The sequence below is a fragment of the Arachis duranensis genome, chromosome 9, assembly GCF_000817695.3.
Source record: "Arachis duranensis cultivar V14167 chromosome 9, aradu.V14167.gnm2.J7QH, whole genome shotgun sequence".
Taxonomy (NCBI): Eukaryota; Viridiplantae; Streptophyta; class Magnoliopsida; order Fabales; family Fabaceae; genus Arachis; species Arachis duranensis.
Genome location: NC_029780.3, coordinates 73,648,330 through 73,669,079, shown reverse-complemented (window position 1 = coordinate 73,669,079; position 20,750 = coordinate 73,648,330). Strand labels below are relative to the sequence as shown.

The window sequence follows — 20,750 nt, the reverse complement described above, 5'->3', positions numbered from 1 at the left end:
CTCTTTCATCAGTTTCAAAAGAATAGGTACCCGAAAAAGCATCCAATTTAAACCGAGATGTCTTTAAGAACGGCCTCCCAAGATAGATGATGTTCTTTCGGCGTCACTAGGGGACATCTCAAGAATATGAAAATCAATCGGGAAGACCAACCCCTTTATACTCACTAGAACATCTTCCGCAATGCCAACCACAGATATTATACTTTTATTCGCCATAACAAAATGGGTTGCCAACCGTTTCAACGGTGGAAGCTTCAATGAATTATAAACAGATAAAGGCATAATACTAACACAAGCACCTAGATCACACATGCAATCAGCAAATTGTACACCATCTATAGTGCAAGTGACCAGACAAGGACCGGGATCACCATATTTCTCTGGTATAGTACCCATCAAAGCAGAAATTGAGCTTCCCAATGGAATAGTTTCTAAATCATGAGTCCTTTCCTTGTTCATGCACAAATCCTTTAGAAACTTAGCATACTCAAGGACTTGGCGAATAGCATCAAAAAGGGGAATAGTTACCTCAACCTTTTTGAATATCTCCACCATCTTGGGATCTAGCTCCACTTGCTTCTTGGTCTTCCATGCCAACGTAGGAAATGGAATTGGAGTAGCTTCTTCCAAGACATTTCCTTCCTTAGAAACTCCATCCCTTGGTTGAGCCACCTCTTCTTCAACTACCTCATGTACCTCATCCTCCTTTTCGATTTCTTCTACCTCAACAACATCCTCATCTTGGGAGACTTCCCTTGGGTTTGGTTCCTCAGGGATCCTCTCTAGTAATTTAGTGTCGGACCTCAAGGTGATGGCATTGATGCCACCCTTGGGGTTGGGTAAAGGTTGAGAGGGTAGTGCACTAGAACTTGAAGGTTGAGTAGTGGAGGTAGAGGGTGATTCCATATGGGATAGAAGAGCTTGGATGGTAGAGGTAAGACCATTGATGCTAGAGTTAAGTGAAGCTTGAAACTCTTTTTGTCCTTGAAGAATAGAACGGAGTGTTTCATCTTGGTTAGAGGAAGAGGAAGGGTAGGTAATTTGGGGGACTTGTGTTGGTTGAGTTGAGGTGCTTGCCTTTGGTGAGGTGGTTGGTAGGGTTTTCCTTAGTTTTGTTATTGGCATGGAGGGTTTTGTTGATACCGGTTTTGTTGGTGGTTATTATTCCACCTTTGATTCCCACCATTGTCTCTACCTCCTTGATTGTAGTTGTCCCTCCATCCTTGGTTGGGATTGTCTTACCAACCTTGATTGTAGTTACCCCTTTGATTATAGTTGCTTCCTTGTTGATGATACCCTTGATTTGGACGGTTGTAATAGGCATTCGTACCCGCTAAGGTATTGTCCTCTTGGAGACTTGGGCATTCATCGGTATAATGAGAGTAACAAGAGTAAATTCCGCACACTCTTTGAGGGACCAACTGTTGACATTGTTGTTGTTGAGGAGGTGGAGGTTGTTGTTGATTGAGTTGGAGTTGCTTCAGAATATTGGTCATCTCTCCCAAGGTCTTGGTAAGGGTGGTGGTCTCACCACTAGAAGAAACTTCATTTATGGCTCTTGGATGATTGTTTCTTTGTCTAGCATGTTGGGTGGACTCGGCCAAATCGGTGATAAGTTGCCATGCCTCCTCCGCCGTTCTATACTTTGTCAAGGAACCATTACTTAAAGCATCCAAAAGGATCTTGTCTTGAGGTTTCATTCCTTAGCAAAAGTAGGTACTCAACACTAGAGTGTCAATCATAAGGTGAGGGCATCAGTCAACAGTCTCATCGGGTAAAGTGTAGAACCACTCTTTAGCTCTCCCTTCAAGAGAGAATGGGAAAGCAAATAACCAAATGGCAACCTCATCGGAGCCCTCCCGCCTCCTTAAGAGTGACTCTCCTTGGAGCGGCCATAGTGTCGGTACCTAATTCAGTGGAAGAGGTATTAGTAGTATCAATGGAAGAGTAGATGGTTCCTTCCTCAAATGATGCTTCAGATTCAACCTCGGATAAGGTTGGTGAATTGGTAGCAACCCTTTCACCACCCCCAAAGGCTAACCGGCACCGAGCTTGCCTAATATGGAGTAAAGTTCTTTCAATCTCAGGGTCAAATGTAGCTAAGCTCGGATCCGGTAATGAACGCGTCATTCAATGAAAGAAGTATAGAGCTCATGACAACAAAATGCACTAAACAAAGATTAATCCTAACTAACAATTGAACTAGCAAACAGTCAAGGAAAATGCAAGTATCCACATATCAACATATTTACATTAACCAATAACATAGCACACATATGCAAACTCCCTGGCAACGGTGCCAAAATTTGATGTGAGATATTTTGTCCGTCTAGAATTTATCAATAAATTCTGTTGCAAGTATAGTCTAAACCAACAAGATACCCCGCACTAAATTTAGAAAATGTGTCACCACAATTCAAAATCAATAACCGAGAGTTGAATCCCGGGTTGTTCTCCCTAGGAGTTTCCCTAAGATGCACGTCATTGGTTAGGAGTTCTCTTGGTATTTTGATGTTGAATACAAGAAAAGTAAATGAATATGAATTGGAACAATGAGCAACTAACAATTGGACTAAGAGAACCAAGAAAATAAACTAATAGAGGTGAATAACAATCAATCAATGTAAAATCCTTGGCTAGGGGTGAGAATTGGAATTCATATCATTATAGCCTCCATTAATTGTGATAAGAATTGGCTATTGCTCCACTTAGTTAACCTCTAACTATAAAGGAAAGTCAAGTAGAGATAATCCTAAGGAAAGACTAGCTTTAGTGGCATACAAATCAACTAGCAATTTCTAATTAATAATAAGCAAAAGACATTGACAATTCAAGTGTCTCCAATTATCCAACCCCCAAGCCAAGTGTAAAAATCTACTCCATAATTATAGTTGACATTTTCTTAAACACTTGGTAAGCAAAATGGAAAGACATTATAAAAGTGAGAAGAAAATTCAAATCAAAATTATCTACTACAAACAACTAACAATAATCAAGCAATTAATAACAATGAACATGAAATTCCTCAATGCATTAATAGAAATCAATGTAAACAAAATCCAAATCCAAGATCCAAATTAACTAGAATAAGAAGAACATTAAATGAGAGTAGGAGAATTAGATCTACAAATTAAGGCAATATAAAATTGAATTCAAAACAGACCTAACCAAAGGATCTAAGTGAAATTGAAATTGAGAAAGCCAAAACCTAGAGAGAAGTGAGATTTTCTCTCTCTAGAAACCAAAAACTTCCAAAGTAGCTAATAATGTTTAATGTGTGAATCCCCCGTTTACCCCCTCAATTCCTAGGTCTTTTCCATGCAGAATCCCTTTGGATTTGGGCCTGGAGCTCCTTAGAAAATGCCAGCCACGATTTCCTTAATGATGTCACGTGCTGAGCGTCACGCGTGCGCGTCACTGAGTTTTGCAAGCCACGCGTACGCATCAAGCACGCATACGAGTCGGTGGGATTTTTGCTCAGCCACACGAATGCATCAACTTTTGCGCGCCACTCCTAAACCATGCTCCCACGCGTGCGCGTCATAGCCAAATCTCCAAAGCTCCATTCTTTATGTTCCTTCCACTTGTGCATGCTTCCTTTCTCTCTTCTAGACCATTCTTGCCCTATAAACTCTGAAATCACTTAACAAACATATCACGGCATCAAATGGTAATAGAAGAGGATTAAAATATAGCATATTTAAGGCCAAAAAAGTATGTTTTCAACCATGAAGAAAAATTAGGAAGGAGACACAAAACTATGCATTTTATATGAATAAGTGTGAAAGAATATTGATAAAACCCTCCAAATTCTATAAAAGATAAACCCTAAAATTGGGGTTTATCAAAGGTTCCACACATATAATATATAAGGTCCTGGGAATGCCAGAGGCAATCCTAGAACGCCAACACTCAATTATAAAACTTAAATTCTAAACACAAGCCATAAAAAGGGTAAGTGTTCTTAGGAATTCTAAACTTTTTTTCTTAAACCTAGCGTTATCACCAAACTGGTCTACCTTTCCTCCATTCATCCATCACCATTGATTAGCAGAGACAGACAGCCAAACAATTTCACGCACAAGTAGAAAACATGTAGTGCAGGTAGCAAATATAACAATTAGCGTAATATATTTTCAGTTAGGCAATCCCAAGAAATGCAAAGTAGACAAAAGAAACAGAATGCACATTATGTATGCCTCTCCTATGGCTGATGAGGTTCATCTGTCGGTTATCAAGCCAACCCGACAAGTCCGAAAATCCATGGACTATCCCTTATCGCGCACCTCCACGAGTCTATCAATAGCTTTTTCTTATTTCATTCATATATTCATGCATTCATATATAACTTACTCAATGGGGGATATCCATTCCCAGGAATTTATACGTGCCCAGTCACCCTTAAGACGTAGGGTCAACCAAGTCATAACTCAGATAATAATAAATTCATAACTCAGATAATAATAAATTCATAAGCCACATAAAATTTATAACATTCATATCCATTCCATAATCATTCATCATAGCCAAGTCATCATAAATTCTTCCATCATTCACATCACTCTCCAATAAATCATCATGTTTACCCATTTCGTCATCCCCAAGTTACCTCAATTTCCTAGCTTCAACTAATTACTAAGCTCACTAATAAGATATAGGGTTAAAAGGATAGAAATAGAGGTTTAAAGTTTCGAAACCATGTTTGAATCACAAAAATATAGGTGCTAAAAAAATAGAGTGTGTGCGAACGCACACAAGTGTGCGTGCGCACAATTTGTGAAAGGCACAGCGTGTGCACGAATGCGTGCGTGCGCCTCACATACCATGGCGTGCGTATGCACGTTTTCTGTAAAATGCAAAGTTTGCGTATGCACAAATGAAATTATTGCTACTACTGAATGCACGCACATCAGTGTGCGTATGCACACAAACCAGAAATTCTGATCCTATTGTACTTAAAATTTTCAATTTTTGCATAAGATTTTTGGCATCCATAACTTTCTCTACAGAATTCGGTTTTCCGCAACATTTATATAGTTCTCAAGCTTATAAAACCCTCTTTGTTTTGAAAGAAATCTCATCTTCATCCAAAATTTGAGGTTCGAGTTATGGACTACCAAAGTTCGTAAAAATGAAGTTTTCGTTCAAAATCTCAAACCTCCATTTTCTTTAAAATTCAACTTACCATCTTTATATCCATCAACGCAACCTATCTATATCAATACCACAACAACCAGCATAATAAACCATACCTCAAATTAATAATAACGTACACACTTCCCAAATGCATCAACCAAAATTATAACTCACCAATTCTAGGCTCATATGCTCATGTACTCAAGTCATTAGTTATCAATTCATCAAATCACCAACTAGTCAACAAGCACCAAAATCAACACAACATCACTTTATCATTACCACAATAATCCTTCCATAACTACCATAACCCAATTTCACAATATCATATATCAACCTTGCAAGTATATCAATAAACTTGTCATCCACCTATCTGAGACATTCATATATTCTTTCAACAAGTTCATAGTCATAAATTCATCAATTCACATCCTGTTATCATCATCCACAACAATAACCCAATACACAACTCATAGTACAATTCAACAACAAGGATACTAAACATTAAACATTCCTTTACATTCCAACTTATCCTAGGGTCGTCTAGCCTAAGTTTTCACAGAGCATTATATATTAAATACGCAAAACCTAAACCATACCTTGGCCGATTTCCACATCTGGTCCAAGGAAACACTTAAGCCACACACACAGCTCCACAATTCACAAAATCACCAAGAATTGATGATGACATGTCAACATGTCATGTTTTTCTATGCTCTTTCATACAAGAAATTGATGATTTGTGCTTAAATATTGAATGCTTTTGTGCTTAAATGGTATATTTCCTTGATCTTTTAATTTTATAAATCTTGTAGGAAATAAGAAGAAAAAGAAGCAAAGAAGCACAAAATAAGCCAAAAAGGAGAAAAAAAAGAGCTTTGGAGCACACTTTGAAGTTGGAGCACACTTTGGAGCTTTAGGCCACGCTTTTAAAAGCGTGACCCATGACCAAATCAAAGAAGAAAGCAACCAGCACACACAATGCTGCGCTCTTGCCAAGAGCGGAGCATTATCGTGATGCAAAGTGAGGTTGGAAGCAAATTTTCGCTAAGTTAAATTTGGGGCGCTTACAGCATGACCATGCCCCCTTCAAAGGGCTATAACTTGAGCTAAAGATGTCCGATTGATGTGCTTTTAGTTGCATTAGAAAGCTAACATTCAGAGCTTTCCAACGATATATAGCAATTCATATTTGGCGTACAATTGAGGCATGAGTGAAAGGCATATTTAAGGGCCAAAAACAAGCAAAAATAAACCAAAGTGCTTCCATCAATGCTCGAAGAGGGAGACACAAGGAAACCAAGGAAGTAGCACTCTCTTGGAGAGCACAGCACTCTCTTGGAGAGCATTGTCATGCTCTCTCCCAAAAGAAATTCAAGGAAAATGGCCAGCAAGTGCATTCCCAATGGTTCGAACTTGGAAGCCCACAAAAGACAAGGAGGATGCTGCGCTCTTGCCAAGAGCTGAGCGCTATTTTCCCCCCTTGTCAATCAAAGGGCCAAGGAAACAAGCACCAATGCTGCGCTCTCCTCATGAGCCGAGCATTGCCTTGGGAGTGTCACCCATGGGCCAAAATTCAACCAAAAATCCATTTAAATTCAATTCCTCACCAATTTAACCAAGGCCACTCTTCTTCAAATCCAAAGCAAGCTAAGCCCATTATCATCACCCAAAGGCACAAGGAACAATTAGTTTAGGAATTTATTTTAATTGTAATTTTTCACTATCACTTTGTAAAGCCTATATAAGGCATCATTTTTATCTTTGTTAGAGAAGCTCCATTAGGGAAGGCTGACTCCACTAGGGAGCATTATAAGTAGTAGTAGAGAGCTCTCTCTTTAGTTTTTCTTTTCTGAGTTTGAATTTTGGATCAAGAATTGAAGGAATTCTATTTCACTTGATCTGAAATCTCATGTTCTTCTTCTGCATAATTTCAGAAAATTGAGAATTGAATCTGAGTTTTCATTTATTGCTTTTATCTTCTTTTTCTTCTGCAAATTATTCTCTGATTTGATCAAGGAAGGGCTTGAGATCTAGACTTGTTCTCTAGTCTCGTTGATTCCCTGATGATCTTCATTTGTCTCTTTAAACTTCAAAATTGAGTGGAATTACATTCTGTGTTGCTTCTTCAAGCATTTCTGTTTACTGCTGCATCTGATGTCATATTCAGGTTCTCGGATTGATTACTTTCTGTTCTCATTATTCCCAATTTACTTTCCTGCACTTTATTCATCTGCACTTTACATTTGAGCCACTGTGATCTGAATTTACTTTTCATGCAATTTTAATTTCCCTACTATGGTTCTAAGCTTTGATCTACTGTTTTCATTTAAATTTCCTACACCCAATTCCCTTTACATTTGATGCAATTTACATTTCTTGTCATTTAAGTTTCTGCAATTTACATTGCTTGCTCTTTAAGATTCTGTCCATTTTACTTTCTGCACTTTAATTTTTCTTGTCATTTACTTTCTATTAATCAACTTCACACAATTCACTCAATGTTAGCTTGACTAAACTAATCACCCACTAAAAAGTTGCTTGATCGATCAATCCCTGTGGGATCGACCTCACTCTTGTGAGTTATTACTACTTGATGCGACCCGGTACACTTGCCGGTTAGTTATGTGTGTTGGAAATTCATTTTTCCACAAAACACCATCAATTGACACCAATCCAAGGCCTCCAATGTCCACAATTTCAAGTTCCAATTACATACACACCACCTAATACAAATATACAACACATATATACCCAAACTCAATATCTATTGCATAAATTCAGAAATTAGATAGAGTTCTGGTTTCCTCACCTTACCCAAGCTTTGTATAAGCAAGAGTGAACGTTTTTCTCAAGCTAATTGGATCCTAATACATCAAAAAGTAAAGAAATTCATCACCACTATATAATTTTTAAAAAATTGGGGGGAAAGAGAGGCTTGAATGTTAGAGTAACTTACTGGTACACGAAATCGTGATACACAACTTCGTGCAACTGACTAGCAAGTGCACTAGGTCATCCAAGTAATACCTTACGTGAGTAAGGGTCGATCCCACAGAGATTATCGGCTTGAAGCAAGCTATGGTCACCTTGTAAATCTCAGTCAGGAAAATTAAATTGGTTATGAGGTTTTGATAATTAAAATGTAATTAAAACATAAAATAAGATAGAAATACTTATGTAATTCATTGGTGGAAATTTCAGATAAGCGTACGGAGATACCTTGTCGCTTCTGAACCTCTGCTTTTCTACTGCCTTCTTCCAACCATGCATTACCTCCTTCCATGGCAAGTTGTATGATCCTCTCGGATGAAAATAAATCCATCTGCACTGTCACTATAGGGATAATCATCTGTCGGTTCCCGCTAGCGTCGAAATAGGACCATTGTCCTTTTGCGCACTGTCACTTGTGCCCAACATTTGCAGGTTTGAAGCTCGTCACAGTCATCTCTTCCCAGATCCTACTCGGAATACCACAGACAAGGTTTAGACTTTTCGAATCCCAGGAATGCTGCCCATTGATTCTAGCTTATACCACGAAGATACTAATCTCATGGACTCGGTCCCCTGTATTAGATATCCCAGAGAGTATACTCCAGCTGGCATCCAATGACTACGTTGAACATCATGTTGACCGCTTCTGTGGTTGTCAAGCACGAGGATCTTGGCTAAGCGAGTAACAAAGATTGGGTGATTATCACGAGTCACCCCTTCATTATGACTTAAGTGAATTAAGAACAAGAGTATATCTTGGAGAAAAAATAGGTGTGAATTGAAGGAAAAACAATAGTACTTGCATTAATTCATGAGGAACAACAAAGCTCCACACCTTAATCTATGGGGTGTAGAAACTCCACCGTTGAAAATACGTAAGAACAAGGTCTAGACATGGCCGAATGGCCATGCCTCCTAAATAACATGAAACAATTGAAAAAAGGTTCAAAGATTTGATCCCAAGATCAAAGATGATCAAAAGATCACAGATGATCAAAAAGATGATCAAAGGATGAAAATAAAATAGTAAAAGGTCCTATTTATAGAGAATTAGCAACCTAGGGGTTATAGAAATGAGTAAATGATGCAGAAATCCACTTCCGGGGCCCACTTGGTGTGTGCTTGGGCTGAGCATTGAAGCTTTCACGTGCATAGGCTTTTCTTGGAGTTAAACGCCAGCTTTGATGCCAGTTTGGGCATTTAAATCCAATTCTGGTGCTAGTTTGGGCGTTTTACGCCAGAATTTTTATGCTGAATTGGAACGCCAGTTTGGGCCATCAAATCTCGGAAAAAGTATGCACTATTATACATTGCTGAAAATCCCAAGATGTCGTCTTTTCAGAGCAATTGAGATCGTGCCAATTGGGCTTCTGTAGCTCCAGAAAATCCACTTCGAGTGCAGAGAGGTCAGAATCCAACAGCAACTGTAGTCCTTTTTCAGCCTCTGAATAAGATTTTTGCTCATGTGCCTCAATTTCAGCCAAAAAATATCTGAAATCACAGAAAAACACACAATCTCATAGTAAAGTCCAGAAATATGATTTTTGCATAAAAACTAATAATTATATACTAAAAACTAAATAAATCATATTAAAAACTACCTAAAAACAATGCCAAAAGTGTATAAATTATCCGCTCATCACAACACCAAACTTAAATTGTTGCTTGTCCCAAGCAACTAAAAATAAAATAGAATAAAAAAAGAGAATATACAATGAATCCCACAATATCAATGAAACTTAGTCCCAATTAGATGAGCGGGGCTAGTGGCTTTTTGCTTCTGAACAGTTTTGGCATCTCACTTTATCCTTTGAAATTCAGAATGATTGGCATCTATAGGAACTCAGAATTTTAGATAGTGTTATTGATTCTCCTAGTTCAGTACGTTGATTCTTGAACACAGCTACTTTATGAGTCTTGGTCGTGACCCTAAGAACTTTGCTTTCCAGTATTACCACCGGATATATAAATGCCACAGACACAAAACTGGGTGTACCTTTTCAGATTGTGACTCAGCTTTGCTAAAGTTCTCAGTTAGAGGTGTCCAGAGTTCTTAAGCACACTTTTTCTGCTTTGGATCACGACTTTAACCACTCAGTCTCAAGTTTTTCACTTGGACCTTCATGACACAAGCACATGGTTAGGGACAGCTTGATTTAGCCGCTTAGGCCAGGATTTTATTCCTTTGGGCCCTCCTATCTATTAATGCTCAAAGCCTTGGATCTTCTTTACCCTTGCCTTTTGGTTTAAAGGGCTATTGGCTTTTTCTTCTTGCTTTTTCTTTTTCTTCTCTCTCTTTTTTTTCACTGCTTTTTCTTGCTTCAAGAATCAATTTCATGATTTTTCAGATTATCAACAACATTTCTCTTTGTTCATCATTCTTTCAAGAGCCAACAATTTTAACATTCATAAACTTCACTATCAAAAATATGCACTGTTCAAGCATTCATTCAGAAAAACAAAATGTATTGCCACCACATCAAAATAATTAAACTAATTTCAATACAAAATTTGAAATTCAAGTACTTCTTGTTCTTTTGTAATTAGGCACATTTTTCATTTAAGAAAGGTGAAGGATTCATGGAATTATTCCTAGCTTCAAGGCATAGACACTAGACACTAATGATCATGTAATGGAGACACAAACATGGATAACACATAAAGCATAAAAATTGAAAAACAGAAAAATAAGAACAAGGAAATTAAAGAACGGGTCCACCTTAGTGATGGCGGCTAGTTCTTCCTCTTGAAGATCCAATGGAACACCTGAGCTCCTCAATGTCTCTTCCTTGCCTTTGTTGCTCTTCCCTCATGACCATTTGATCCTCTCTAATTTCATGGATAATGATGGAGTGCTCTTGGTGATCCATCCATAGTTGCTCCATATTTGAACTCAAATCTCCCAAAGAGATGTTGAGTTGCTCCCAATAGTTGTGTGGAGGAAAATACATTCCTTGAGGCATCTCAGGGATTTCATGATGAGGGACTTCCTCATGCTCTTGTTGAGGTCCATGTGTGGGATCTCTTATTTGCTCCATCCTCTTTTTAGTGATGGGCTTGTCCTTTTCAATGAGGATGTCTTCCTCTATGACAATTCCAGCTAGATTTCATAGGTGACAGATGAGATGAGGGAAGGCTAACCTTGCTAAAGTGGAAGGTTTATCAGTAACCTTGTATAGTTCTAGAGGTATGATCTCATGAATTTCTACTTTCTCTCCAATCATGATACTATGGATCATGATAGCCCGATCCACAGTCACTTCGGACCAGTTGCTAGTACAAATGATTGAGTGTTGGATAAATTCCAACCATCCTCTAGCCATGGGTGTGAGGTCATGCCTTCTCAATTGAACCGGCTTGCCTTTGGAGTCTCTTTTCCACTGAGCTCCTTCCACACATATGTCCATGAGGACTTGATCCAACCATTGATCAAAGTTGACCCTTCTAGTGTAGGGGCGTGCATCTCCTTGCATCATTGGCAAGTTGAATGCCAGCCTTACATTTTCTGAACTGAAATCTAAGTATTTTCCCGAACCATTGCAAGCCAATTCTTTGGGTTCGGGTTCACACTTTAATCATGGTTCTTAGTGAACCATGCATTAGCATAGAACTCTTGAACCATTAAGATTCGGACTTGTTGAATGGGGTTCGTGAAAACTTCCCAACCTCTTCTTCGAATCTCATGTCGGATCTCTGGATACTCATTCCTTTTGAGCATGAAAGGAACCTCAGGGATCACCTTCTTCTTGGCTACAACTTCATAGAAGTGGTCTTGATAAACCTTTGAGATGGATCTCTCCATCTCCCATGACTTGGAGGTGGAAGCTTTTACCTTCTCTTTCCTCTTTCTAAAGGTTTCTCTGGCCTTAGGTGCCATAAATGGTTATGGAAAAACAAAAAGCAATGCTTTTTCCACACCAAACTTAAAATGTTTGCTCGTCCTCAAGCAAAAAAAGAAAGAAGGGACGGAGAAGAAAAAGAAATAGAGGAGAAAGAGGGTGAAGAAAGGTTCGGACAAGGAAGGGAAAATTGTATATAATGTGTGAAAATGAAGGAATGATGAGGGGTTTATATAGGAGTGGAAAAGAGGGGTGCCCGTGTGTAAGGGTTGGGTTTGGGAGGGAAAGTTTTTGAATTTTGAATGGTGGGGTAGGTGGGGTATTTGGCAAAGAGTGGATGGAGGTGATTAGTGAAGGGTATTGGGAAAGAGAAATGGAGGTGATTAGTGAGGGGTATTTGGGGAAGGGTGTTATTGGAATGTGTGAAAAAGAGAGAGAGTGAGTTGAGGTAGGTGGGGATCCTATGGGGTCCACAGATCCTAAGGTGTCAATGATTTTTCATCCCTGCACCATTCTTGGTGTGTAAACGCCCTCTGAGTGCTGATCCTAGCATTAAACGCCAGATTGCTGCCCATTTCTGGCATTTAACACCAGCTTTTCTTCTCTTTCTGGCATTGAATACCAGTTTGGTGCCCTTTTCTAGCGTTAAACACCCAGAAAGGTGCCAGACTGGGCGTTTAACGCCCACTCTACTACCCTTACTGGCGTTTAAATGCCAGTAAGCTCCTCCTCCAGGGTGTGCTATTTTTAATGCTGTTTTTGAGTTTGCTTTGATTTTTGCAGTTATTTTTATGACTTCACGTGATCATCAACCTAAAGAAAACATAAAATAATAATGGAAATTAAACATAGATAAATAAAAATTGGGTTACCTCCCAATAAGCGCTTCTTTAATGTCAATAACTTGACAGTGAGCTCTCATGGAGCTTCATAGATATTCAGAGCATGGTTGGGGCCTCCCAACACCAAACCTAGAGTTTGAATGTGGGGGCCATATTTAACTCTGTATTGAGAGAAGCTTTTCATGCTTCTTCTCCATGTGTACAGAAGGAGATCCTTGAGCCTTAAACACAAGGTAGTCCTCATTCACTTGAATGACCAACTCTCATCTGTCAACATCAATCACAGCTTTTGCTGTGGCTAGGAAGGGTCTACCAAGGATGATGGATTCATTCTCATCCTTCCCAGTGTCTAGGATTATGAAGTCAGCAGGGATGTAAAGGCCTTCAACCTTTACCAAGACATCCTCTACAAGTCCATAAGCCTATTTCTTTGAATTGTCTGTCATCTCCAGTGAGATTCTTGCAGCTTGTACCTCAAAGATTCCCAGTTTCTCTATTACAGAGAGTGGCATGAGGTTTATGCCTGACCTTAGGTCACACAGAGCCTTCTCAAAGGTCATGGTGCCTATGGTGCAAGGTATTAAGAACCTTCCGGGATCCAGTTTCTTTTGAGGTATCTATACCCGAGCCAAGGCGTTTAGTTCATTAATGAGCAATGGAGATTCATCCTCCCAAGTCTAATTACCAAATAACTTGGCATTCAGCTTCATGATTGCTTCTAGATACTGAGCAATTTGCTCTTCAGTAGTAACTTCATCTTCTTCAGAAGAAGAATATTCTTCAGAGCTCATGAATGGTAATAGAAACTTCAGTGGAATCTCTATGGTCTCTAGATGAGCCTCAGATTCCTTTGGTTCCTCATGAGGGAACTCCCTAGTGGTCAGTGGTCATCCCATAAGGTCTTCCTCATTGGGAATCACTGCCTTTCCCTCCTTTACAGGTTTAGCCATGTTGATCATGGTTATGGCCTTGCACTCTCTCTTTGGAGTCTCTTCTGTACTGCTTGGGAGAGTACTAGGAGGAGTTTCAGTGACTCTTTTACTCAGCTGACCCACTTGCACCTCCAAATTTCTTATGGAAGGACCGTGCCTCAGTCATGAAACTGAGGGTGGTCTTAGATAGATCAGAGACTATATTTGCTAAGCTAAAGAGGCTCTGCTCAAAATTCTTTGTCTGTTGTTGAGAAGATGATAGGAAAGGTTTTCTATTGCCAAACCTATTTCTCCTGCCATTATTGTTATTGAAGCCTTGTTGAGGCTTCTGTTGATCCTTCCATGAGAAATTTGGGTGATTCCTCCATAAAAAATTGTAGGTGTTTCCATAGGGTTCTCCCATGTAATTCACCTCTTCCATTGCAGGATTCTCAAGGTCATAAGCTTCTTCTTCAGAGGAGGCTTCTTTAGCACCGCTGGATGCAGCTAGCAATCCAGTCAGATTCTGAGAAATTATATTGACTTGCTGAGTCAATATTTTGTTCTGAGCTAATATGGCATTCAGAGTATCAATCTCAAGAACTCCTTTCTTCTGAGTTGTCATATTGTTCACAGGATTTCTTTCAGAAGGGTACATGAATTGGTTATTTGTAACCATTTCAATGAGTTCCTGGGCTTCAGTAGGTGTTTCTTCAAATGAATAGATCTGCCTGCAGAATGGTCCAATGACATCTTGGATAACTCAGACAGACCATCATAGAAGATACATATGATGCTCCATTCTGAAAGCATGTCAGAAGGACACCTTCTGATCAATTGCTTGTATCTTTCCCAAGCTTCATAGAGGGATTCACCTTCCTTTTGTTTGAAGGTTTGAACTTCCACTCTAAGCTTACTCATCTTTTGAGGTGGAAAAAATTTAGCTAAGAAGGCATTGACCAGCTTTTCCCAAGAGTTCTGGTTGTCTCGAGGTCGTGAGTTCAACGATATACTAGCTTTGTCTCTTATAGCAAAAGGGAAAAGCATAAGTCTGTAGAGCTCGGGATCAACTCCATTGGTCTTAACATTGTCACAGATTTGCAAAAATTCAGCCAAGAACTGATGAGGATCTTCCAATGGAAGTCCATAAAACTTGCAATTCTGTTGCATCAGAGAAACTAATTGAGACTTAAGCTCAAAGTTGTTTGCTCCAATGGCAGAGATAGAGATGCTTCTCCCATAGAAGTCGGGAGTTGGTGCAGTAAAGTCACTAAGCACCTTCCTTGCATTATTGGCATTGTTGTTATTTTCGGCTGTCATATCTTCTTTTTTTTTCGAAGATTTCTGTTAGGTCCTCTCCAGAGAGTTGTGCTTTAGCTTCTCTTAACTTTCTCTTTAAAGTATTTTGAGGTTCAGGATCAGCTTCAACAAGAATGCCTTTATCTTTGTTCCTACTCATATGAAAGAAAAGAAAACAAAGAAAGTATGGAATCCTCTATGTCACAGTATAGAGATTCCTTGATGTGTCAGAGGAAAAGAAGAATAGAAGGATAAGGTAGAGAGAAGAATTCGAACTTATAGAGAGGGAGGGGGTCCGAATTATTAAAAGAGGAAGAGTGTTAGTGATTAAATAGAAAGAGATGAGAGAAGAAATTTTCAAAAATTTTTAAATAAAATAAAATTAGAGTTTAAAACAATTAGTTAATTAAAAAGATTTTTGAAAAAGTTGTTAGTGGTTTTCGAAAATTGGAGAGAGAATGTGGTTAGGTTATTTTGAAAAAGATAAGAAATAGAAAAAGATTTGAAAATCAATTGTTGAAAAGATAAGAAGTTAGAAAAGATTTTTGAAATTGGAATTTAAAAAAGATGTGATTTAAAAAAGATATGATTTAAAAATATATGATTGAAAAAAATTTGATTTAAAAAGATATGATTGAAAAGATATGGTTGAAAAAGATTTGATTTTTAAAATTGATGACTTGACTAACAAGAAATTAAAAGATATGATTCAAAAATTCAAATATTGAACCTTTCTTAACAAGAAAGTAACAAACTTGAAATTTTTTAATCACAACATTAATTGTTAGCAAGAATTTTCGAAAATATTAAAAAATGAAAAATATTTGATTTTGAAAAAGATAAGTTTTTGAAAAATTAGTTTTAAAACTTGAAAGACTGAAAAAGATTTGAATTGAAAACAAAACTACCTCCTTGGTGCTATCCTGGAGTTAAACGCCCAAAATGGTATCTATTTTGGCGTTTAACGCCCACTTGGCTACCTCCTTGGGCGCTAAACGCCCAGCCAGGTACCCTGGTTGGCGTTTAAACGCTAAAATTCCTTCTTCACTGGGCGTTTTGAACGCCTAGCTTTTCCTCTGTGATTTTTCTGCTGTATGTTCTGAATCTTCAATTCTCTGTATTATTGACTTGAAAAGACATAATTTTGAAAATTTTTTGAATTTTTAATGATGAAAGAGAAAAACAACAAAATAAAACTAATCATGAAAAACTAAGATCAAATAAACAATGCATGCAAGAACACTTTGAATGTCAAGATGAACATCAAGAACATATTTTTTTGAAAATTTTTAAGAAAAGAAGAAAGACATGCAAGACACCAAACTTAGAAATTTTCATACTAGAGACACCAACAATTTGAGAATGCACAGGAGAAACAACAAAAGACACAAAACAATAGAATTTAAAGATCAGACAAAGAAAATCATCAAGAATAACTTGAAGATCATGAAGAACACAAGAACACACTTTCGAAAAATGCAAGAAGAATAAATATATGCAATTGACATGAAACTTAAAAATTGACTCTAGACTCAAACAAGAAACACAAAAATATTTTTGATTTTTATGATTTTATATTTTTTGTATTTTTTTTAAAATTATTTTGAAAAAGAAAATAAGAAACTCTAAATTTTTAATAAGGATTCCAAGAATCATGCAATGTTAGTCTAAAGCTTCAGTCTAAAAAGATTAGACATGGCTAACCAAGCTTCAGCAGGCTGTGATGATAAAAGCATCATCTGAAACTCTAGAATTCATTCTTAAAAATTCTGAAGAAGAAAATAAAAAGAAAATTACCTATTCTAAGCAATAAGATGAATCGTCAGTTGTCCAAACTCGAACAATCCCCGGCAACGGTGCCAAAAACTTGGTACACGAAATTGTGATACACAACTTTGTGCAGCTGACCAGCAAGTGCACTGGGTCGTCCAAGTAATACCTTACGTGAGTAAGGGTCGATCCCACGGAGATTGTCGGCTTGAAGCAAGCTATGGTCATCTTGTAAATCTTAGTCAGGCGGATTCAAATGGTTATAGGGTTTTGATAATTAAAAGAACGAAATAGAATATAAAATAGGATAAAAATACTTATGCAATTCATTGGTGGGAATTTCAGATAAGCGTATGAAGATGCTTTGTTCCCTTTGAGCCTCTGCTTTCCTATTGCCTTCATCCAATCATTCATACTCCTTTCCAAGGCAATCTGTATGTAGGTGGATTATCGTTGTCAATGGCTATCATCCATCCTCTCAGTGAAAATGGTCCTCTACGGTTTCCCGCATGGCTAATCATCTGTCAGATCTCGATCGTGTCAGAATAAGATCCATTGATCCTTTTGCGCATTGTCACTGTGCCCCCACAGTCGCAAGTTTGAAGCTCGTCACAGTCATCCCATCTCAGATCCTACTCGGAATACCACAGACAAGTTTTAGACCTTCCGGATCTCAAGAATGCTGCCAATTAATTCTAGCTTATACCATGAAGACTCTGATCGCACGGAATGGAAGCTCTGTTGTCAAGAGAGGCAACCATGTGTCATCGACCAGGAGGCCAAGAGATATGCATTCAAGCTTGTTTTCAAGTAGCACGGAAGTAGTTGTCAGGCACGCCCTCATAAGTGAGAATGGTGATGAGTGTCACTTGATCATCACATTCATCAAGTTGAGATGCGAATGGACATCTTAGAACAAGAATAAGCTTGAATTGAATAGAAAATAGTAGTGATTGTATTAATTCATGAGGAACAGTGGTGCAGTATTTTACAACCCACAAACTAACCGACAAGTGCACCAGGTCGTACCAAGTTTTTGGCGCCGTTGCCGGGGATTGACTGTGATTAACAACTATTAGTTGTTTGGTTGCTTAGATTAGGCGTTTTATTTTTAATTTTATAAAAATCTATTTTTAAAAAAATTTGAAAAAAAAAATATATATATATATTGATTTATTTTATAAAAAAAATTCTCTTAATTTTTAAAATTAAGTTTGGTGTCCCCGTAGTAATTTTTCTCAAAAAAATTTATTTTCAAAAAAAATATTTTCAATAATAATAATAACTTTTTGGTATTTTGTGCTAAGGAAAAATAATAGAGAGAGAGATCACATGGGTTACTACTCACACCCGAGTAGTGATTCATATTATGGTGGATGGAGGAACTATCCAAATTTTGGTTGGCAAAGTCAAAACTAAAGAAACTTCAATGTTCCATGTTCCAACTATCAAGAGCCACCACCTCCATATTATATCAAGAACCACCATCTCCATATTCATACCAAGAACCACCACCTTTCTATCCATATCAAGAACCATCATCCTTCTACCCATATCAAGAGCCACCATCTTCCTATTCATCTCAAATACCATCAGATCTTGAGCTCCTCATGAAAGAATGCCTACATGATATAAAGACAAGTGTTAAAATGTAGAGAAATATGTGCAGACAATAATCAAGAACCAGGAAGAAGAACAAACAAATTCCTTCCCAAGAGATATAATGCAAGATCCTATGGAAGAAAGTGAGGAAACCAATCAAAGGAGTTTATACTCCAGTGAATTAGAGAACTTTCCATCCTCACATATGGAAGAAGAGGAAGATGCACAACCTCCCATGCCCTTGGTAAACAATGAAGAAGAGATTGAATTAGAAGAAAGCTACCAAGAGGAAGAGATTCAAATTGAGGAAGCTTGCAAAGAGGTAGAAGAAATTAAAGGAGAGCATAAGGGAATGGAGCTTGCAAGACCTCTTCCAAAGCCATCACCATCCAATACAACATTTAAGTGGGTAAAATTCCTATCCTTAACCTTTGCTTTCCCACTTGAATATGGGGCTACTAGAGACGGATGATCAACTTAGAGCTCTTTGTGGCATTAAGAGTAAGAGGAAGATGGTTAGTGGCAAGAGTTGTTAAGTAAGGTTCAATATGGTTGCAAGCTCCAAATTGAAGTGAAAGGATTGGAGTAGATCTCAATTGTATGGGTCTAGAAGGTTGTTTGGATGTCTCTGTGAGAATTCAGATCGCTTGCCACCCGGTGGGAATAATGGTGATACACAAGAAGACGGGTGTAAAAGTAAGGTTTGGGACCCTGGAATTCATTCCCACAATCAACACTCTTGGGGCCTTGTCACTTGCTTCAACTTGCTCAAAGGCGTTAGGCGCCTAGTTTGGGATCCTGGTAGCCATTGGAATTACAAACATTGGGGGAGATTCCTTGATCAGTACAAGCATAAGCCACCATGACAAGGAGCTCACCACATGTCCAACTTAAGGACTTTAACTAAAAGTGCTTGGGGGGAGACAACCCACCGTGGTATGATCGTTCCTTTTCATTCTTAGTTGTTTTTCGTAGTAGAAGTTTTCTTACTTATTTGATTTTTATTGAGCTCTTACTAATTTTCTGATCACGCAGCTATTTTAGAACAGGAACCGAAAAAAAAGAGAGAGAGAAGAAGAGCACATGACGCACAAGCGTCGCTGACGTGTACGCGTCATATACATGTGCGTGAAAAACAAAATTTAACAGAGAGTTGCACGAGAGTGGCGCAGGAATAATGCCTTTCGCACAAACAAGCCCACGCGTACACGTACCCTACGCATGCGCGTCATTTGTGATTTTGACACTCCACGCGTGCGCGTCACTGACGCGAATGCGTGACTTGGAAAAATGGCGTAAATATGTGTTTGAGCAAAGACTTGTGCTGGTTTGGGGCTGGAAGTGTGCTAGATTCACAAAATTGACCACGCGTACGCGTCCTGGACGCGTGCACGTCCTTTGACCAAACGACCATCCACGCGTGCGCATGCATGACGCGAACGCGTCGTATGCCAATATTGGTTCCCTAGCCACGTGAACAGAGAGTTGTATGTGCGTGCGGCTGGTTTCGCGCGAATCGCACAAAACCCAGTGCACGCGTACGCGTGCCTGACGCTTGCGCGTCCTTAAGAAAATTTCGTGACCCACGCGTATGTGTTGCCTGTGCCACACAATTACACTAGGTCGCCGCCCAGTTTTAATTTTCTTTCCCCCTCTCCCAATCCTGGTTCTCTCTTGTTCTTTTATCATAATATTGTCTCTTTTTATTTTTCAGATTTTCTTTGCTTGGGAACAAGCAAGCATTTAATTTTGGTGTTGATGCTTTGCTTAAAGCTTTTCTGTTTATTCCTATGGCACCAAAAGGGAGGCAAATCATCTTCACGGAGGAGCACAACCTGAAGAATAAAGCAACCGCTAGGATAACTAAGGTGGTTGAGTTTCTTTCATATTTTTTATTCCTCCCCTCTTTGTCTATGTTATGTTCCGATTTTCTGCTATTTTGCGTTGTTTGTTGCATGATCCTTTATTAGTGAGAAATCTTAGGTCTAGTTTAGTTTTCCCTTAATTGCTTTAACTCTGAAAAGATGTCTCATGTATTACTCACTGAGGTTGAATTCAAATAAAAAAATATAGAAGTGATGTATTGCATGAGAAATTGAGTTAATTTTAAAAGTAGTCTTATTTACTTAAATGTGGTGGTATTTTCTGTAATTCTGAATGCATGACATGAACAGTGCATATTTTTTATAGTGAAGTTTATGAATGTTAAAATTGTTGGATCTAGAAAGAATGATGAAAGAAAAGAAATGTTATTGATAATCTGAAAAATCATAAAATTGATTCTTGAAGCAAGAAAAAGCAGTGAAAAACACAAAGCTTGCTTAAAAAAATTTTATAAAAAAAAGAAGAAAAAAAGC

The 20,750-nt window shown here is 38.3% G+C and overlaps 1 non-coding gene across 1 annotated transcript; it reads left to right on the top strand.

Annotated features, from left to right (window-relative positions):
• The first annotated feature begins 14,529 nt into the window (after nucleotides 1-14,529).
• Nucleotides 14,530-14,637, top strand: LOC127742146 (small nucleolar RNA R71). The gene has a single exon (XR_008003333.1). It is a non-coding gene; the product is annotated as a small nucleolar RNA R71 (small nucleolar RNA).
• Nucleotides 14,638-20,750: the final 6,113 nt, after the last annotated feature.